Here is a 20,780-nt window from a genome sequence, read left to right on the forward strand (position 1 = left end):
ATTTGTATTGTTGATATGTTCTTCATTATATCTATATGACTGTATGGATATCATGATGATCTATATTCACTTATATATATTATTCTATAAAGAAATTATATTTTAATTCAAAAAGTAGATTTAAAAAAAAAAAATTGTTACAAAAATGAGAGGCAAAGCCCCAAAGAAAGACAAGCTAAGGGGGAAAAGTCCCGACAGGGGAAGGCGATGAAAGATCCAAGTCCCGCTACACAAGAGAATGACACTCGCCATAAGGAGACGCAAAGGTATGTGACCTGTAAGGTAGAGATAATCCCACCTTAGCCAAATAGTCTACCAAGCAATTCGAGCCTCTTGGTGCATGACGAATAACAATAGTCCCATGAACTGATTTCAACTGAAGGATGGACTGAGCAATCTGCCCATTCTGATGAGAAGATGTATCCTGGTTGTTCAACATATCCACCACATATCCACCACCTCTTGAGAATCACTTTCAATTATGACTTGTGGGAAGTCCAAGCCGATTACCAGGTCCATTGCAGTCTGCACTGCAAAAAGCTCAACTAGGAACGCATTGGATATATTCATGTCACCAAGATTGCGATTGAAACCCATCTTCCACACACCATCTTCATTACGAAGCACTCCGCCACAGCTAGCTAGACGATCCGCTGCCAAAGCTCCATCCACATTGAACTTAGACCAACCCTCCGGTGGCTTAACCCAGCGCTGCACACTTACTTGAACCCTGACCCCAGCAAACATGTTAGCACTCTGACCTTGCACTTTAATTCAAAAATTAGACTTTAAAATATTTTAAATATAAACAATTTAACAATTGAAACCATATTTTTATCAAATACTATAACATGATTATTATATCGGGGCAGGTTTGTGTGTTAAGTCTAAAAATCTCTTAATTATTTTTTATAATAACAAGATTGAAGTTATAAATATTTTGTTAAGTACGTGTATGTAGGTAAGGCGTGTCAACCACATTAATTTTTTGAGTTGTTTATTTTTTCTTCTTCTTAGTTTCTAACAAGAAACTCTCACTTAAGAAAGAGAAGTACCCACCTAATGAAAGCAGAAAGCCCCCTAATTATGCTAGAGAAGCTCCCACAACTAAGCTCTTACATAGTATTTGGTTGGAATGGATTGGGGGGGGGGAGAAGGTTTTTATAAGGACAATGTTTGGGCCGAAGAAAGGACCAAACAAAGGAGATTGTTTTAAAATCGGGGGATAAAACTCCACATTTGGCTAAAGAGGAAACCATAAGTGGACTAGACACCATATCTTTCACCTAAAACCTTAAGGCAATGAGCGTATGGGTCCTCACACTTATAAATCACTCAAACTTATCTTTATCTTTCAATGTGGGATTTACTCACACTTGATACACAACATTCTCCCTTTCAAGTGTGAGTCCATCTTAAACGAAAGTTGAGCTTGTACTCATCCAGAACCTCAAAGGCCGTCATTCTGGGCTTGTGCTCCTGAGTCTCAGAGGACCAGGCCCATGGTCAAACAACCATCGGCTCTGATACCACTGTTAGGCCAAAGAAAGGGCCAAAGAAAGGAGATGGTTTAAAACTGAGGGATAAAACTTCACATTGGGCTAAAGGGCAAACCATAAGTGGATCAGACACCGCATCTTTCACCAAAAATCTTAAGGCAATGAGTGTATGGATCCTCAAACTTATAAACCACTCAAACTTATCATTATCTTCCAATGTGAGACTTACTCACACTTGATACATAACAGAGAAAACTTAGGTACAATTTTATGTGTGTAATCTTTACTGTTAACTAATTAAAAAAGAAAAAGAGGTGGTTAAAAAATTATCACAATCAAGTTAGCGTGTAGTTGATTTTTTTTACTGGGCAACAAGTCAACAACATAAACAACACCCAAAATAGTACCCAACTTTTATCATTTTTAAAAGGCTTAAAGGGTCCAAAGGCCCCTGAGATTACAAAGGGAATCAAATCCAGGACCTAGAAAATTTTTGCATCAAATTGGGTCCCTAGAATTTTTTTTTTAATTCCATTAAGGCCAAAGTGTGCCAGAGCTCAATTTTGTCCTAGTCACCTTTACCACGTGGCTTTTTATTTTTTTTTAATTAGAAAAATTAATTAAAAATAAACTTTTAATTCCAAGTCAGTTACATAAGCAGAAAAAAAAAAAAAAACTTAATAAAATCCTAATCTAAACATAAATCTCTAATCTAAACAATGACCTAAACTAAACAAAATCAAACACTAGATTGCAAATTTAGAGAAGCTTGCAAATTTAGTTCATCTGTCAAACGAACCCAGATGAAGAAAACCTAGAAACCCAAATGAAGAAACTAGCAAACTCATAAACCAAAGAACTACCAAAACCCAACTTAGAAAACCCAGATCGGAACCAGAAAACCCAAATCGATGGTGTCTACCCTCCTCAGAAGAGGAAAGAAGAGCACATAAGAGGAAGAAGAACACGATGGGATTGATGGTGTTGGGAGAGATCTGAGAAGAGGTACCGCTCATTTTCATCTTCATCTCTACCTGCATCTTCTTCAACCTTGATATAGCAATATCAATTTCTCCACCTTCATTTTCTTGTCGATCTGAGTTGAGAAGAGACACTCTCTCCCTCTTCATCTTCAAATCTCTCATATCTCTTCCTCTTTCCCTTCCTCTTCCCCTTCCTCTTCTCTCGATCTCGTCTCTGATGCCTGAAGATCCTCGTTTAGACAACACACCAGATCTGTTGGGTTTGCTTCTTGGTGATTTGATACTATGAGTATGAGGACTTTGATTTAGCAACTCAGGGGTTACGGTTGTGCAGAGGGAAGAAGAGGGATGTTGGGTCTAAGAGGAGAGGTTTGTGGGTTCCATGGTTGGCGCAGGTTTATGGGTTCCTGGGTTATGATGGTAGATATGTTTAAAGATGAGGAATAAGGGTGGTTCTAGGCATGGTTTCTTCAATTTGGATTTTTCTGGGTTGTTGGATGAGGATGAGAGTTTTTGGGTAAGAGATTAGTTAATTAGGGCTGAGATTAGTTAATTAGAATTTAATGAGGGATTAATTTTGATTTTCAATTAATCATATGAGTTGGAATTAGTTGGTATTAAAAAAAAAAAGTCACGTGGTAAAGGTGATTAGGACAAAATTGAGCTCTGACACACTTTGGCCTTAATTGAATTAAAAAAAAATTCTAAGGACCCAATTTGACGCAAAAATTTTCTAGGTCCTGGATTTGATTCCCTTTGTAATCTCAGGGGCCTTTGGACCCTTTAAGCCTTTTTAAAACTTATTTGTTTATCTCAAATTTTAGGAGATTAGGGGAATGGAAGACCCCTCCTAACTCAATTTTGTACCCCACCAAAATTGAGGGAATGAAGGGATATATTTTGTTGGACGAAAATATTATCCTTTATATTTAGAGTAAAATACACTCACCCCCCTCAAGATTTGCAAGAATGACACTCCACCCCATTCTTTTTTTAAATCTACACTCCACCCCATTTTTTATAAAGGAAAAATTTAGTGACGAAAACAAATTCGTCACTAATAAAAAATAATTACTAATTAGTTAAAATTTAAATAAGTTTAATGCATATACACTATCATACATTAATTTATGAAAATAATTTTACTGAATTAAATTTAAAAAAATAATCCACTCTGTCTGTTAAGTCCACGTCCCATCTGTCTCCAAATTATATTTCTCACCACAAACGGTCACCACCAAGCCTTTGCTCCCTTTAACACGACGGCCACTGTCCCAGAATGTGAAACCCCATGACACCACCATGCATCAAAGTTTTGTTGCGACCTGAACCACAGAACGTGAATCGCACATTCCCAAAGCTACCTGTTCAACTACTTCTTGTGAACTTCACCCCCTTTAAGTTGCGAGCGAACGCTCTGTTGGTTTAAGATGTCGTTGGATTTTGTTAAAAACGGTGCTCCACCGCATCGTTGGGTTCTAATAACCTCTGATCCACTTCATATTTCTTAATTTTGTTTCTCTATTTTCTTCACCCATTTGTCTTGCTTTTTGGGTCTACAATCCAATTTTCAAAATTTGAGGTATAAAGAGATTATTTTTATTAAAATTGAATTATTACCAAATATGAAAACACAAGCATGTTTCCCTATGTTCGAGATATGGTTTGTAAACCGGTCGGGTGTGCTATTGCAGAATTTGCATTGTGAATTTACAGAGGAAGACCGCGATTGAGAGAATGAGGAGGACTGTGATGTTTTCATTTTTAAATTTATTGGATTATATTGAAAATATTTTTTGAAATTATTGATTAACAATTTAAATAATAACTAATTATTAATGAAGAATATTTTTCGTCACTAAATTTGCATCTATATAAAATGAGGTGAGGTGTAGATTTTAGACAAGAATGAGGTAGAGTGTAATTCTAACAAACCTTGAGAGGGGTGAGTGTACTTTACTCTTATATTTACTTTCTCAAAAAATAAAGGCAAGAGAAAGGATATTTAATTTCTCCTCCCTTCTTGACCAAACATGATCAAAATTTATTTCCTCTGTTGGCCTTCCTTCTCCTCACCTCCATTAAATTCACTTCCTCATTCAAACCAAACGCATCCTTAGAGATGTAAGGGGATCCCGGTGCAACGTAGGGATGGTGGTCTCTTTCGGTTGTATTATATTCCCGTTTGGTCTGGTCTTTTGGGCTTTTCAATAAGATGGCTCTACAGATTATACTTAAAATAATTTTAATTAAGTTTCGTTTTTTTAATTATACCAATAAAAAAAGTTCTAATATTTTTTGTTATTATCTTTTTGAAACGCTTTTTGTTATTATGTTAACATACATTAAATTTGAATTATTCAATCGTAAGAATTGCTCAAACATACTAGTGTACTTAGTTTAATTTCCATTGTTGAGCCACTTGGCTTATACAATGAAGCAAACAAAGAAGTAAAGAGCATGCAGACGATGTCAAGAGGCAACTAATTAACTTAAACCTACTTGTCCTGTCTCTATATGAAGATAAGATTTTAGTTCTTTAGGTCTGGGTAGCATGAGCATCCTTGAGATCACTAGGCCCCATTGGATTAGGTAAGTCAAAACTCCAAACCACTCTTTAATAAAACTAAATTTAATACACGCGTTCTTTAGTTAATTTCGTTTTCCTTAACGTCAGATCTATGACTTTGGCGTTACATATTATTTTTAGTATATGGAGCTGAAAAAGCATCCATGGGGAATCTTCTAAAATCTTTGTGTGCATAAAATATATGAAAATTAAGTTTATGAATATGAAAAAAGAGTATAGGGGATACCAGGTCGTCTATAAATATCAATTGCGTGTTTGATAAAATATGTTTTCACGTCACCTTCAAAAGCTCCAAAATCACATCTCACTTGAAGCTTCAATGTGTAACTGAACAATTTGTGTCCCAACGTCTTCATTGAAATTTTCCAAACACACTCAATGTAGAGAATAAAGGACAAAATGAAGGGTGAAGACATTAAATTTCAATGGACATAGCTTCGCCGCAGTTGAAAATTGAAATCGCGTTACTTACACATATGCAATATATACTTGATCCATTTTCAAATTTGGGATTAATTTGTCAATCATTTTCTAGTGACCAGTTTGAACTTTGAAACACCAAAACAATTTTGTGAGCACGGCTACTAATTTTCAATGGTGTACATGCTAGGAAACATCCTCCGGATCGGATCTCATTTTTCTCAGATATCCATTAAAAATGAGATGATATGATACCCTTATGAAGAAATATATTATGGAGAAATATGGAAAATTAAAGCCAAAAGAAATGAAAAAGAAATACTAGAGAAATCACCTAAACCCCATTTTTCTATGATGGGAAAGGAATACTATTTGAGGGGAAGACAAAAGAGAAGCAAAGACCTATGGGAAAAGAAATGTATATCAATGTAAAAGAAAAAAAAAAGAAAAAGATTTTGATAACTTTGTGGTGTTCCCAATTTCTGGTATCACAACTTCTAATGGATCATCCAATCTGTGTGTTTATTTCTAATCCGAGATATAGATGTTCTTGTGCTGTATTATTATCTTGTGCCTTTTTCTAACTCTTTTTGTGTTGAGTTGTGCCTAGAGTTGGACAAAATTCAAATTAGAATTAAGAAGTTTAATGGTGGTTAAATGATGCTTGTGACATGTATGAAGAGTATGATATCATTGTGCGGAGAAGAAATTCTACAAGGCACGAAGAGTATGATATCATTGTGCAGCCTCTTTTTATTAGTCATGAATGATGGCTGCTAATTTTAAACCATAATAACTATAGGTAATATAGGGTGAAAAAGCTTCCCACTAATTTTCCTTGGAACTTTCTACATCAATTCAAGGTCAAATTATACTGTGTGTGTGAGAAGGCATATGAACTTCTAGATTTTGTAGTATGTGTCTGTCTATAGTAGGATTTCATAATTCTGAAGTAACATGTATGAATTTTTCATCCATCAAAAGAAAAAACATAATTGTTTTTTATTTTGGTAATAGCTACTAGCTAGCTATTATGGATAGTTTATCTCTAAATATTATTGTAGTACTGTACCAGAGTGCAGTGGACATAGAGATTAAATTAACCCATAAGTTTATAATGGCATTATGGATTCAGTGTGGTACTGTGGTTCGATTTAAGTTATGGAGAATCTTCAAGTAGGGGGTGGCTTGCAGGCGAAGTGATTGCTTCACTTCATTGTCTGAATGTAAAATTAATTCTTGAACATTTCTTAAATGCTTAGTGTATTGACTATATAGATTTAATGCTTATTTTAAGTAATGTCTAATTTTCACATATTAATTGTTGAACTGTTTGTTGTATGGTGCTTAGTTCTGCTACATTTAGCTGACAAAGGCATGATACATGAGAGGTGATGACATGATATATGGTCTATTGTTGTGATATGAGAATTTGTGGTTTTTTGTTGCTGAGACAAAAATGATCTATTGAAAATGGGAAAAGTGTTATAATTTTTGAGAATATGTGGTTTTCTGTTCCTGTAAAAGGAGTAAAAGACCATGTAAAGAGACCTGAATTTAAGTCTTACACAACAATTGATTAATACAATAACAAGACTCTTAATTTATTTAGTTAACTTTTTCTCTAATAAAAAGTCTAACCTTATTAAAACTTGCACTAATTGTTTTGAAACGGATAGCCTCCAGTTATTTCACCGTTGGACAAAGCCTCCGGATGGGAGGTCTTATCTTGCAGTTCTTGTTTGTGAATGTGTTATTCTTTGTCGTTTTTTTGATGTTGTTCGTTTTTCTTTTGTTCGTCGTTCTAGCAATACTGTTGTGGATTTTTTCGCCCCCTCATTCGTCGGTTTAGTGTGGATTGAGGAAGTCCCTCCGGCGGCTAGCCCGTTTGTAGTTTCTGACATTTTAACTTCGGTGCCTACCCGTTCTTAATGTTATTTGATATGTTTCAAAAATATATATATAATAATTTGAAGATTACTTTCATGTCTTTTATTAGATCATATATGTCACTTCAAATCTTACATACTTTCATTACTACTATATATCTAAATCACTATCATAAATTTAATTGAATTTGTCCCCGCATGAGAAGTGGCAAGAGCTGGAGACACCCTAGATCATATATGATATGTTTTAAGTTGCTGGTGTTGTGAATTTGAACCGATGCTTATTATATAATGTATATCTCTTACGTAAAACACTTAATTAAGCCAACAAATTTCGAAACTAAACCTCCGTGCATCGCACGGGTATAATCCTAGTACATTAAATTTCAATGGACATAGCTTCGCCGCAGTTGAAAATTGAAATCGCGTTACTTACACATATGCAATATATACTTGATCCATTTTCAAATTTGGGATTAATTTGTCAATCATTTTCTAGTGACCAGTTTGAACTTTGAAACACCAAAACAATTTTGTGAGCACGGCTACTAATTTTCAATGGTGTACATGCTAGGAAACATCCTCCGGATCGGATCTCATTTTTCTCAGATATCCATTAAAAATGAGATGATATGATACCCTTATGAAGAAATATATTATGGAGAAATATGGAAAATTAAAGCCAAAAGAAATGAAAAAGAAATACTAGAGAAATCACCTAAACCCCATTTTTCTATGATGGGAAAGGAATACTATTTGAGGGGAAGACAAAAGAGAAGCAAAGACCTATGGGAAAAGAAATGTATATCAATGTAAAAGAAAAAAAAAAAGAAAAAGATTTTGATAACTTTGAGTTTATAGATATAGAAAATTATATAAGTTATCCCAATTTGAGGAGCATATTTGCGTATGTTTTTAATTTAACATTTAATTCGACTTCTATATATACAATTTTTATAATACTACAAACTAGCGCTTTTACTCCGTGCGTTGCACGGCGAATATTGTTCTTTGAATAAGTAAAGAACATTGAGTGTACCCATCTTGGTCAAGTTCAATAGTTATCATTTTCTGCTTTGTACAATCTTTCTCAAACTCTTGTTCTCCACTTGCTCCAGTGAAAATTCTAATTACATCTGGTCAAAGACAAATAAAAATGTAAGGAAAAAATTAAGAACTATTGTTCAAAAAATCAAAAGGCTACAGAAGGGTTTATACCTTAAAGGAATGACGTATCAATGTCCTTATACATTATGTCACAAAGTGGAACGAAAGAGTATGGGGTTAAGTTGATAGTCTTGTTAGGAACCAATCGTTCAGAAGTATGAATATCAAAGTTGATATTGAATGGATGCGAGGTTGGACGAAAATCACGACCGCTTTCACCAATACCAAAGAATGCAATCTAATATACACGTCATTTACTTAGTAAAGACTAAAATCGATAAATCGGAGTCTTCCTAATTGAAGCTTGAATCTTAATACCTTGGAATTTTAAAAGTAAAAAAGATAAGAGATTTACCAACCATAAAAATGATATTAAAACAGGGTGAGTAATTAAAAAAATGTTATACCTTGTCATCCATTAGAACCATGCCCGGAGAAAAGGGGAGCTTCGAACCATATAAGCTCGGACTTAGCCATAAACGATTGACTTTTACAACAATAGTCCAGTTCTCATTGGAGGCATCGATTTTGGCGAGATCGTCGATTCTGGCAGCCATCAGAACAACGGTTAATTTCAAAGATATCAAGTGCTGGAAAATGGATGAAATGATATGTCATATTTGATGTTCCATTTGGCTAAAAATTATCTATAGACATATGATTTGTCATATTTGATGTTTGATTGTTTCCAAGTTCAAATAATTTTGAAAAACTCGCTTAAAATTTTGCTAAATATTTGACTGGAAAATACGAAATAATTCCTGCATTAAAATGTAATTAATTGTTTTAAATGGGGTTTTTAAAAAGAAAACGAATTTCACTTTTATTCCATATAGCATTTATTAGATCTTTTATGAGTAGACTACAAATTACTATAATTAAGTTGTTTATGTAAGGAAATTGAAGGAAATTAAAAATTAATTTCGAATAATAATTTCCTTAAATAGATAGCTAATGAATTTGATAAGTAATTATTTATTTAAAACTTTTTTTTTCATTTCAAAAAAGGAAATTATTTCAAAACATTTTTGCACCGATTCACGTCATTTATTAATTTATATAAGGAAATTGAAAGAATTAATGAATTAATTTCGAATATAATTTCCTAAAATAAATAATCAATGAATTAAAATTTAATTAATTATTTTACCTGGGGTTTTTAAAAAAACGATTGTAGCAATAATTGACTGGAAAAACGAAATATATACTGTATTAAAATGTAATTAATTGTTTTAAATGAGGTTTTTAAAAATAAAACGAATACAGCTTTTATTCCATATAACATTTATTAGATCTTTTATGAGTTGACTACAAATTACTATAGTTAAGTTGTTTATGTAAGGAAATTGAAGGAAATTAAAAATTAATTTCGAATAGTAATTTCCTTAAATAGATAGCTTTTGAATTTAATAAGTAATTCATTTTTTAAAATTTTCTTTCCATTCTAAAAATAGAAATTATTTCAAATCAAAGAAAACACAATTCATGTCATTAATTTATTTACATAAGGAATTTGAAGGAATTGATCAATGAATTTCGAATAATAATTTCCTTAAACAAATTTTTAATGCACTAAAATGTAATAAATTATTTCAAATGGGGTTTAAAAAAACGAATATAGCATTTAATGTCTTTTATGAGTGCAAATACAAATTAATATAATTAAGTGGTTTATATAAGGAATTTGAGGGAAATAAATAATTAATTTCAAATAGTAATTTCCTTAAATAGATAGCTAATGAATTTAATAAGTAATTAATTATTTAAAACGTTTTTTTTTATTTTAAAAAAGGAAGTTATTTCAAAACATATTTGCACTTATTAACGTCATTAAATAATTTATATAAGGAAATTGAAGGAATTAATGAATTAATTTTGAATATTAATTTCCTAAAATAAATAATCAATGAATTAAAATTTAATTAATTATTTTACATGAGGTTTAAAAAAAACGATTATAGCAATAATTGATTGGAAAAACAAAATAATTACTGCATTAAAATGTAATTAATTGTTTTAAATGAGGTTTTTAAAAAGAAAACGAATATAGCTTTTATTACATATATCATTTATTAGATCTTTTATGAGTTGACTACAAATTACTATAGTTAAGTTGTTTATGTAAGGATATTGAAGAAAATTAAAAATTAATTTCAATTAGTAATTTCCTTAAATAGATAGCTTTTGAATTTAATAAGTAATTAATTTTTTAAAATGTTTTTTTCCATTCTGAAAATGAAAATTAATTTAAATCAAAGAAATGATGCAAAACCATCAGCTTTATTCATCGATTTTCCACACAGGCAAATTATGTATTTTAAGAATATATGTCGCTGATGCCCTGAAATGATGGAAATTAATAAAAAATGTTTGTAAGTATATAAAATTACACAACCTCAATGTATAACTTGCATTTCAAAACAGAGACTCGTTCATTATTGGAAAAAATTGTAAACACATGTAGAATGAAAGATTTGAATCCATCTAAAATATTAACATATAATCGTAAAAGAAGCAATTGAAATATAAACCGTAATTTATTAATAAACCTTGAAAACTAATATGCAAAACATAAATCCAAACACTTTCCATTTCTTGGTATTGAAAACAAAAATAAATGTCAAAACTAACTTGAAATGTAAAAAGCAGTAGCAAAAGAGAGATGGTTTATCATCAATCTTTATTCTTGTTCTACTTGGATAACAAATATGAGAACCATGAACGGAAAGCTTATTTCTCCTCCTTAACAAATCTTTATTATTGTTCTACTTGGATAACAAATTTATCATCACTTTCTATTCATCATATCTTCTCCTTCTTGACAACTTTCAAAAGCTTATTTCTCCTCCTTCACAACTTTCAATACATTTTGTTGGCAATCATCAAGTACAATTGAGAAAGACAACAACTCAGTATTAGTTAACGGAACCAAATCAGATGTAATAGGTCAATTGAATAGAAAGTGCGAAAAAATACGTTTTGATATGAAAACGTTGAAACTTCATACTTGCAGAAAGGGATGGCAAAAACACATTTTGAACATGTGATGAAATCAGCAATAAGAATGTTGATTTATAGGAAATGATTTTGAAAATCACATTTAATGGGGGACAACCAAACCAAATTATAGGGAAATCAATGCAATTAATAAATTTGTGAGAATTGTTGTGGCTGTGACACTTGTCAGCCAGTGAGGGGGGTGAGATGAGAGTGCATCTTGGAAAGCCATGTGTCTAATTCTTTTGGATAACGCTGTTCTTTTATAAAATACTAGTCATTTTCACCCGTGTGTTGCACGGCGATTAAGTTTATTTTGTAGATATATTTGTAGAATACCAAATAACATAGAGTAGGTTTAATCATGTATGTGAATAGACCAACGTAAAAATTTTAAATAGACTTCGTTGTATGACCTACCGATGTCAACACATGAACAATTTTTTTTTTTTGAAAGCGAAATGAATATTAGTAAGAAAATGCTTCAGGCAAAATAACTTAAGGCAAGAGTAACGTACAATCTGAAACAGAATGATTCCTGACAAAACCAAGTGCTTAACAGTGCACCAAACCCACCACCAACCCGCATGATGGCTTCTAACATGTTCCCAAGAAGGAGCTGAGCCTCGTTAAAACCTTACTGAGAAAAACCCATTGGGAAAAAAACCCAGCAAGAAAAAAGAGTACCACCAACTTGGGAAAGCCACCATGCAACTATAAAACATGAGAAATAGCCCAAAAAGCAACTGGAAATTCGTGTACAGTAAAAACAGCAATATTCCAATCTATATAGCATCAAAACAGCTAATAGAAACAACAACCATACGAAACAGCAACAACTGCAATCAGCAAAACAGCATCCAACAAACCCAAACAGCAACCAACAGACAGCAAAACAGCAAACCGGACCAGAGGAACAGCAACAACAGCTTCAGCAACAAAAAGCAGAAATCTACAACAGCAACAACAATCGCAGAAAACAACAAACGGCTAACAGGAAAACAACAATATTATAAATCCATGTTTTTACAGAATGCGTTGCAAAATCCAACAAATTAACAAATGACAAAAATGTCAATAGCATGATCGCTTAATAGAACTTGCTGACCATGTTCAGTGATAATGACTTCGTCCTAGATGTTCCATTTTGCTACCAATTCAATATTTGAACAACATAACCTACAATGGAAAAAGTAGATATACCAATAATAATTAGTAAGCAATACAAAGATGAACTTGATATATCATTTGAAAATTAAAAACAAACCTTGTAGCAAATGAATTATCCTTCAAGTTAGATGGTCAATAAGCTGCTTTACTTTTATTTTTACTGTCAACAATTAAAATAAAGACACTATCAGATTTGGTATTTAAAAAAATATAAACCCAACAAAATTATAGTAAAAAACAGCACTTACATATCAAATATTTTCAAAGACTTCTTGGTAGACAACGTTATGGGTAGTGTTAGAAACTACTCCTTGGTCATCAAGGATTAGTATCTTCAAACCTTTTCTAGATTTAACCCTTGATAGTGCAACATATAATTGTCCATGAGTAAAGACATGCCTTGGCAAATACAGTCCAACATGAGATAAAGACTGTCCTTGACTTTTATTTATAGTCATTGCAAAACATAAAGTAACAGGGAATTGTCTACGCTGGAATTTGAATGGAATATCAGAATTAGATGGAGTTAAGCTCATCCTTGGAATAAAGGCTGTTTCTCCCATCGTGTTTCCGTTTAGAACAGTAGCAACAATTATATATTTAGTCAAAGCGTTGACTATCATTCGAGTGCCATTACACAACCCTGTAGCTTGGTCAATGTTTCGAATGAGAACACCGACTTTTAGTTTAATCTGATGGTTTGGGATTCCGGAGCATTTGTAATCATTTAAGAATTCAGATGTAAACCATTTCGCATTGATACCCGAATCTTCATTGGACTTGCATGGAGTATCACAACTCAAGTACTCTGTTTCCTCCCCAAGAATCATAGCTAACATAAAGTTGTTTATTTCCTTTACATTTTCAAGTGTTGGTGCAAGGATTGCTCTTTCTTGGAAGAATGAATTTTTTTCCAAATTCATCAAAAGTTTCGGATATGAAAAATTTACTATTTCAAGTAATGGATCCTTACACGGTTCAATAAGAAGATCTTGAGGAATCTCAATGAGTGATTCAGCTTCATCAATGGTTGTAACTGTTCCATCTCCCACTTGAAGCAACCAATCAGCAAACTCTTTAATTTATGCTGCTGAAGAAGATGAGTTAGCATTCTGCAATCTCATATTAATAGTCAACTTCATTACCTTGCAATGCTTCCATAGATATGAAGAATTGATAGCAGAACCCACAATTTCCGAACGGCTTCCTTTGGAAATAACTGGGAGTATTTGTCTAAAGTCGCCTCCTAGTACCACAACTTTCCCTCCGAATGGAATGTCATGACCATAAGTAGATCTAGTTTTCATAATGTCATTTAGAGATCTGTCCAAAGCTTCAAAGCAATGTTTGTTCAACATAGGTGCCTCATCCCAAATAATTAGGCTTGCTTTTTTCAATAATTCAGCTTTTGGGGAACCTTGACGGAGATTACATGTTGATATCTCATTTATTGAAATAGGAATAGAGAACCTAGAATGAGCAGTTCTACCTCCGAGTAACAACAGCGATGCAATTCCGCTGGATGCGACATTTAACACAATAAGGCCCCTTGAACGCAAAGCAGCAGATAAGGTGTTCCAAACATATGTTTTCCCAGTTCCTCCAAAACCATATAGAAAAAAGAATCCCCCATTATCAGATAATACAACATTCAAAACATTTTTATAAACTCCCTCTTGCTCTGAAGTAAGGCAACAAACCAATTCTTCATGAATCTTAAGCATTTCATCTTTATTGTAATTCAACTCATCTGCAACGAATCTATTTTCAAAATTATGAGCTTCAGTAAATTTAGGATATGGCAAACATGGAAATTTCTTCCGTGACCTTCCATTTCCTTGAAGAATTTTTTCAATCTCTATCAAACATAGGTTCTTTAATTCTTCATCATCTATATGCAGATCTGAATGAAAGCACAAATATAATAGTTAATTTCAATTTCATTACCAAGACATATTGGTAAAGTTTATTAAGTCGTTTCATTACCAAGACATATTGATTAATTTAATTATGGAATATTTACTATTCGTGTATTAGTATTAATTTACCGAAGCATGTTAGAATCAATTATGATTGTTTTAAAAAAAATAGAATAAACATAAATGTAAACATTGAGCAGTGTCTTAAGTAAATTAAAAAGGATTGAATACCTGGAATGTTGAGAGTTTTCCTTCTGTCATATAAAATGCCATCACATAAAAGAGACCAAGACTTTCTCCAAACTTCTTGTGGCCTAGAAATCAGGTTTGTCATCAGCATTTAAGAAAAAAGTTTCCTTAGCTGAGTTCCAGATCCAAGTTCGCTTGAAATTGAAATTCCATCAACATACTCGCGGTCATCCTCCAACAATCACATTGCTTCGCATGCATCATGGAAAGTGGGATAAACCAAACCCTTAACAGTTCTTATGCTTTTAAAACTGTCACAACCTTTTTGCCGTGTTAGTAAAACACGCATATAGTAATTTTCTCCCATTCCTGGAGCAATAAACTGCAACCGATTTTTGAGAAGAATAATATATTAGGCCAAAAAAAGGCCAAATCTAAATATAATAATAAAAAGCTTGCAAAACTTTGATATTGAAATTTCGTAATATTTATTGGTAAAATCAAAATAATGTTAAGAATCTAATAATATATAATACAATACTAAATTATGAAATGAAAATTACCTGCAATCGTAATACTGTTTGATTTCATCATGTTGTTCAGATTTGTTAGTTTTGGTGCCATCATTGGATATCTGAATGTTGACTCTATCCGGTCCTTTGTTAATATACTTGAATAGATATTTGATAGCATTTGACTTATTGCAGTACTCAACATTGATGTGTCCTTGATATCGCATAAGCAGGCGGGGATTATAAGGCACAACAAATCCATTATCAAGAGGACTCCTTTTTTGTAAACTGTTATCCCAATTCTTCTTCTTTTATAAATGGGATATCCATCATCATCAACTGTGGTGCAATTCTGGAATTTTTTTGGAAAGTGTTTAGAACATTTTCCATCAGCCATGCAAACAGACTTCGGATCAACTACCCCACATGGACCATGCATCATATATGATGAAACCGCCTTGTATAAACTAGGATAAACATCAGGATAAGGAAGCTCTGCAGCAACATGTTTGTCTATATCATCACTTGTTCTAATTTTATGCTGCGGTTGAAGCCACAAAAGTATGTGTGCGTGAGGTAAGCCTCGCTTTTGAAATTCTACCGTATACATTCCTGCCATAAAAGAATAAAGTTGAACTATCAACTTTCAAATAAATGAATAAAAGAAGTTGATTAATAAATTCTAAATAAGTAATAATTGATACTACCTGCATCAACCTTTCCAAATATCTTTCCTTTTCTTAAATCGGACATAAGGTTGTCAAGCTTCATCTTGAAAACATGGACACAAATATCTGGTCTATCTTCTGCCTTTAAATTTCTATGACGGACAAACCTCTGTATCTCACCCCATCCAGAATTTCAAGTAGCAGTTATAAATAAATTGGGTAACCGAACTTCTTGCAAATAGCCATTGCATCTTGACAATTATTGAAAATATAGCGGCGACCGCCAGTAAAAGAAGGCGGTAAGATAATTCGCTTACCAACTGATGAGGGATCAGTTTCTCCATTGTCTATTGCCTCTGCTACACCATTTAAATAATCAGCTCTGATTGTTCGTTGGTTATTCCTTATATAAGAAAGTCGGTTGGCTTCAATCATAGTATAAGTGTCCACCACAAATTGTTGAAACAATCTTCTTGAATTCAAAAGTGAACCAAACTCATTATTTCTAGTTTGGAGGCGAAATGCGATGAATTGCCTCAAAGAAACAGTGTGTATTTTATAAGTACCCAGGTTTCTGAATAGATCACTAATAGGGATGTCCTCACGAAATCCATCTTCTCCATAAGGAAAAAGTAAAGGGTACTGCAGTGGGATGAATGCAGTATGCATCTCGTGGATTTTTGTCAAGAAACCATCTCTCAATTTAACAACAACATCCCTACCGAATTGCATGTCATCAAGGTCACCAACGATCAAAGCTGCAACCTCATCAGCAGTAGGCATATTATAGGTTCTCAGATCCTTTCCCCTTGCTCGAAAAAGACGCACAGAGAGTTGAGAAGTATCATCAGAAGATAGATGATCACGAACCTGCCAGAAAACTCTAGCAAGCACATTGGTTTGGTCAATCAAGTTTTTTAAATCCTCAACCAATGAATTATCAAGCCCTTTTCCAGCACCATTAGAGCTTCACAAAGTTTAAAAAAATACGATTAAATAATTACCAATAAAGATATACATGACATAATATATAATGACAATACTTATAAGCTTTAACTTTTGTCTTACCTTAGAATTTTCATCCGATTTGTTGTTTCGTTCTGTGTATCGTATATATACAATTGAGCAAATTTTGGCGGTTGACCTACTTGCGAAATTAAGCTTCCTATTCGATGATAGTTTTGACCGCATAGGAAAAATTGTGGAGGCCCACCTCCGTCATTAATAGAAGTTTGTACCTTACCACCCATAGAGGTAAATGCGAACATGTTGTATGTCCTTAAAATTCTTAACTCTTGGATCCTTGTCTGTTCATAAATCCAGTAATAAAGATGGCGGGTTGCGTAGGTAAGGAAGGGTAACTTTCCCTTTTAAACAACACAATAAAAATGCAGCTTGTCCGGAGGATTTTATTTTCCCAGTTTTCTCATCAGGCCACATTAGTGCATTACAATAGTTACAAATAGACGTAGGATCACCCAAGTCTAGTATTTCTGCAAATTATATTAAAAAGAGCTCTTAATAAATTATAAAGACAATAATATATTAAAACCATTTGCAAATAAATATCTTTAAAAAGATGAAATAGTTAACCTGTATCTTCAGCCTTTTTAAGCAAAACAATAATGTTTGGAGGTATATCTGGGATGGGCTCTTCTAATGGTTCATTGTCCTCATAATGAGCATTTTCTGCATCTACTTGTAATAATCCATTCAACCAAAGGTTAGATATAAGAGTTATAATGGTATCTATATAGCAAAATAATAACCATGGTAGATAGTAACTTAAAATATGGAATGCTAAAGGAAAAGATATTTAAAATAACCTGACATATCATCATCGCTGCTTAGTGTTCCGTCATGCATGTGTGAATTTACGGGGACGACATTATTTCTCATTTCAGTTACTTGACTTGTTTCAATTCCTGGACTATTCATCACAGTTACATTCTCTGACAATTTGGGAGCTCTCAACTGCTGCAATTTTAAACTTCTATCTAGTCTAGCTTGATAAAACTTATATTTTCTCTGAGCAAGGTAAGCCGATTGTTCACACTGTCCATTTGGAACACTCTCATTCAAAGTCAAATTTATAGCACTCGACGTACCCGTTTCAGCACCTTCAAGAGAAAACGACCTAATTGAAAATAGTCTAGTGCTAGTTTTGGCTTGCCTTGATTTCGTAACAACTTGTTTTCCCTTAGCACTTGTTCCTTTTGACTTTGAATGAGATGCAAGATTATTTGTAATTGTTGAAAGAGGACATCTACTTGAACCTACATCATTAAAATTTATATGAATGAAAGTGTAAGAAAATCATGTGTATTTGTAAATACTATAATACAATTAGTCAAACCTTGATGATTAGACAGATCCTCATTAATGTTGCCCTCGATCTGAATCAGCCTTGCAGATTTATTACCCATTTTCTGCTGCGAGAGTACATATTTTCTCTTTGATCTGGCTTCTTTTGAAGTAAAAGGGGTACTGTAGTTGGAATTTTCAACTAATAAGGGGGGCACTGCTATAGATAGATAATGGAGTTCTGTCAATAATGCTGGAACCTACAATAAAAAATTATAGAATTAGATGAGATGTTACCAACGATAGTGATTATAACCACTCTTAAAAACAAAACAAAAAAGCATATACATTACCAATGATTGGAGAATTTTCATCGTTTGAAAGGGGCTGTGCATTTGGAACACTCTCATTCAAAGTCAAATTTATAGCACTATGCAAACCAGTATCAGCACCTTCAAGAGAAAATGACGTAATTGAAAATAGTCTAGTGCTAGTTTTGGCTTGCCTTGATTTCGTGACGACTTGTTTTCCCTTAGCACTTACTTCTTTTGACTTTGAATGAGATCCAAGATTATTTGTAATTGTTGAAAGAGGGCATCTACTTGAACCTACATCATTCAAATTTATATGAATGAAAATGTAAGAAAATACTGTGTATTCATAAATAATGTACTTAAATTAGTGAAACCTTCATGATTAGACAACTCCTCATTAATCTTGCCCTCGGTCTGAATCAGCCTTGCTGATTTATTACCCCTTTTCTGTTGCGAGATAACATATTTTCTCTTTGTTCTGGCTTCTTTTGAATTAAATGGGGTACTGTAGTTGTAATTTTCCACTGATAAGGGGGGCACTGCTATAGATGAAAACGCTAATGGAGTTTTGTCAATAATGCTGGAACCTACAACAAAAAATTATAGAATTAAATGAAATGTATACCAACGATAGTGATTATAACCACTCTAAAAAATAAAACAAAAAACCATATACATTACCAATGAATGGAGAATTTTCATCGTTTGAAAGGGGCTGATGTGCTTTAGCAATGAAATTTTTCGCACCGCTATTGATTACTTGATGGGTATGAGTTTTGGAAGAGCTTGTTGATGGAGTTGAGAATGATTTTCTTGAAATTGTAGCAGGTGTGTGTAGAGCTTGGGTATTGATATCTAAGGTAGAAAAATTAGGCTTAGAATAACTTGATGAAGTACCACAATTTCTTCTGTTTGAAAATACTGCCTTTCTCTTTGCCCTGTCCTCACCAGAACCTCCATTCTTGCTTGGTACCATGGAGTATGTGAATACAGAATGCTAACCACTGTTCATTATATATATTTTTTGTTTCTGAAATGTGTAGGTGCTGACTTAATTTTTTTCTCAATTATTAATTTTTATTTGTTTGCATGATTACAAACCAATTTAACGAAAATTATGGCTCTGCTTTTGTCCATATAATTGTGAGGCATCTCATATTATGGCCGAAAGTTGCAAAAAAAAAATCAATTTAAAATTATTTCCGCAATAATGCTCAATATTCTGTTTGACGGAAGCTGATTTTCAAAATAAATGCAGTAAATCATTATTTCTAAGCACAATATTCTTAATTGATTCACTAATTATTAGCTTTTATTTATTTTCATAATTAAAAACTTGTCAAACGGTAAATTGCTACCCGAGCTTAATTGTCCATAAAATTAAAAAGTCAAATGCATTGATAAGTTTTTTACGGAAATAGCGTGGAGTTATGTTTGGACTAAATCAAGCATTTATGGTTGAAAGATTAATATATCATTTAACTTGAATTCATACAAAAGCATTTAACTTGAATTCATACATAGTTTCTTAAAAAGTCATACATAACTTCTGGCATTGAATGGGCCGAATGGAATTGTCCATTGAATGTTAGGCAAAAATTATGTCAATCAAGTGAATGGACCGAATGGAATTGTGAAGTCAAGAATTTATTACCAAAACAATAGTAACTTAAAAATGTCAAGCAGCAAAACAATAGTAACGTGCGTTGCTATTATTAAATGGGTATATTAATAGTAATTTTTTGAATTTGTTTTCTCTGGAAATTATTAAATGAGTATATTAATGTGTGAATTAAATGCGCGAAATGCTCTCTGACTGTGACACTTGTCAGCCAGAGAGATGGGTTTGAGGGGAGTAATTCTTAGAGTGACATGTGTTATAAAATAGTGGATAACGATTTTGTTTTATAAAGTATATAGATATAGATGTTGTTATAAAGCCAAAATAATTATTTTTATTATTATGCTATTAATTTTTATTAATATTCAATTATCTTAATTATTTTATATAATATTTTTTAAAGAAAAATGATAGGACTCGGAGAGACACATTTAAACTTACCGGACAAAGTGTCCATGATATACTCGGAATCTCCGATAAAAGAGGATTGCCTCCTCTATCACTCTAGTGGAAGGCAGTAGAGACCCACTTGAGATTC

Source organism: Lotus japonicus, chromosome 6 (genome assembly GCF_012489685.1).
Source record: "Lotus japonicus ecotype B-129 chromosome 6, LjGifu_v1.2".
Lineage (NCBI taxonomy): Eukaryota > Viridiplantae > Streptophyta > Magnoliopsida > Fabales > Fabaceae > Lotus > Lotus japonicus.